We start from the raw sequence: 2845 nt of genomic DNA on the forward strand, positions 1-2845 counted from the left end.
GTTTAGTCCAATTCTGCATCCTTTCCTTCAAGGCTCAAGGGTCCAAGATTATCTTCTGTGTCTGTGTTAATTGGTTTCCCTTTTCTTTGTTGAAGAGTGTCTGTGCAATCCTTCTGCCTAGTCCGCCATCTTGCCCCACCTCCTCCTATATTTATTTTTAAACACTTTCAAATCCACTTATTTTCTTTTTTCTTCCTTATACACACAACCTTAAGGATCTCCACACACCATATTTATTGCTGCTACAAAGTCACTTGATGTTGGTCAGGTACCATTTAGTATCATTTTATCTCTAAAATTGTGTTGGCATCAAAATGACAGTTAACCAGTAAATACATAAAATATTTACATAGCACAGCACATTTAGCTTTAGACACTTGATGATTAAAACCACATAAAAATAGTAGTAGACCCTCATTACACATGACCTCAATCAGATATTTAACAGTCCCTAACATGGTGTCCAGGAGCTCTGGCAGCATAGTGCCTAAGGCATTTGACTGCTAACCAGAAGGCTGGCGGTTCAAACCCACCAGCCACTTCTCAGAAAGAAGGTTGGGTAATCTACTTCCATAGAGATACTGCCTCGTAAACCCAAGGAGGGGTTGCTATGAGTCGGAATCGACTCAATGGCAGTGAGTTTGGTTTGGTTTGGTAATATGGTGTCAAAGATAGCTCTGGTGGCCCTGTGGTAAGGCATTTGGCTGCTAACTAAAAGGTCAGCAGTTCAAACCCACCAGCTGCTCTGTGGAAGAAAGATGAAACAGTCTGCTTCTGTAAAGACTTACAGCCTTGAAAATTCTATGGGGGTCACAATGAGTCAGAATCAACTTGATGGCAGCAGGTTTGAGTAGTTTGGCAGTGCAGTGGTTAAGGCTGCTAACAAGAAGGTCAGTGGTTCAAATTCACTAGCTGCTCCACAGGAGAAAGATGAGGTAGTCAGTTCTATAAAGATTTACAGCCTTGGAAATCATATGGGGTTGTTATGAGTTGGAATAAACTGGATAGCAGTGAGTTTTGTTTTGATAAGGTGTCTATACACTGGTTCAAAGGGCAGCAGAGACAATAAGAAATTCCTTTGGAGGACACTAACATTATGATCTGGAAGCACATAATGATGTTACCCCAATATCACAAACTACCCACCTTTCTCCAAGGTGGTCCCATAATTTAGAATGGCAAGTCCAGGTGATATAAAATGAAGACAGATAACACATTTACTCTTTAGAGATATCCTACTCATACTACACAGTCACTGTGATTTTGAATGTAATTCAACCGCAAAAGTTGTCACAATCATCCTGGTTTTTCAGGTTGGATGATCCATCAATCTAGCAGTCACGTGTTGCTTCTTTCTTGGTGTCGTTAAGACAAGTAAAGAATGCCTGGACAACAACTGTTGGCTGCCGATATCCCATGTGCAGTTTTTCCCCATGGTATGGAAAATATTTAAGCTAGAAGTCCTATGGGAGAATAAGTTGATGTAACTGCCACTTGTTCATTCTTCGAAGTACACATGATCCTTAGTTCTCCTCTAGGTTGTAATCCTATTATTCTGTTCCTTTACATGAGAATATGTGTTTCTTTTGGAACAGCCATTCGCAGGATCATTTATGCCACCCCATGCTTGAAGTAACTGAATAGGAAACTGACACACAGTATACCTTGGGACCTTCTGTTCCAAAAGCACTCCATCAGGGAAGATCAGGAGATTCTTCTGGTCTTCTAAATCATACATATGGCTTTAGAAAATGATTAAGCTCTCTAATGTATCTTTCATAGGAACTTCCATCAGACAAACTGTGAATATTCCAATGTCATTACTGGTTTTGGAAAAACCGTAAATATTCCACTGGGAATCTGGACACGATGTTTTGGAACCTCATCATTCACAGTCTCAAGCACGAGCCCCACTGTGAATGAGAAGAGAGCAACCAAGAACTCATAGAAGACTTGGTAGAAGAACAAGATCAAACCCCAGCTCTTACCGTTGCGCCCTAGGAATTTTCCAGCAGCAGGGTTTAGATGAAGAGCTTCCACTCTGCCAGGCTCTGGTTGAAGAACTTCTTGCCTTTCTTTGTCAAGGGGGATGTGTGGACCGTGAGGTTGCCAGCGGCGGCGAGGTGGATGTGGTCAGGAGCAGTTGCTTGCTGGCTCAGGCAGCACAGCCTCGCGGCGGCGGCGGCGGATAATACAAGCCAAAGCCGTCTCCTCATTGTGGCGCACACTCCAACCTATCTCACAAATAATTTTTAAGGGACCATGAAACGAAACCTGCACAATCAAAAATAAGCAAACATACAAGGAAAATAAGTACCATGAAAAAACACCAAAGAAAAAGAGCAGAAATAAATCCACAATGATTTTAGATATTGGAATCATCAGACACAGATTGTAAAACAGTTATGCTTGAAAGACTTAAAGAAATGGAAGACAAACTTGAAAATACCCGAAGGAAATTGGAAACCATAAAAAACAATCTAACAGTTTTGAAAATGAATGAAGTGGAACTTCTAAAATTAAAAACCATAATACCCCAAATTAAAAACTCAGTGGGTTTTTAATTTGGGGTATTAATTTTAACCCCAACCCTAGGTATATAAGGTTTTTTTCACCCAGAAGAAGTGAAAGCAGGAACACAAACAGAAACAGGACATCAATATGCATAGCAGCACTTTTCATAAAAGCCAAAAAAGGTGGAAACAACAGAAGTGTTGAATGGATAAACAAAATGTGTATGTATGAATATTACTCAACCATAAAGAGAAATTTGATCCTGATGTATAACACAACATGCATGAACCTTGAAAGCATTGTGTTGAGCTAAATAAGTCAGTCACAAAAG

The 2845-nt window shown here is 40.2% G+C and overlaps 1 pseudogene; it reads right to left on the reverse strand.

Annotated features, from left to right (window-relative positions):
* Nucleotides 1–1244: 1244 nt before the first annotated feature.
* LOC103199488 lies at nt 1245–2216 on the reverse strand (annotated as a pseudogene).
* Between the last annotated feature and the right edge of the window lie 629 nt (nt 2217–2845).

Source organism: Orycteropus afer, unplaced genomic scaffold, assembly GCF_000298275.1.
Source record: "Orycteropus afer afer isolate SDZICR_OR568_19922 unplaced genomic scaffold, OryAfe1.0 scaffold00112, whole genome shotgun sequence".
In the NCBI taxonomy this organism is placed as follows: Eukaryota; Metazoa; Chordata; class Mammalia; order Tubulidentata; family Orycteropodidae; genus Orycteropus; species Orycteropus afer.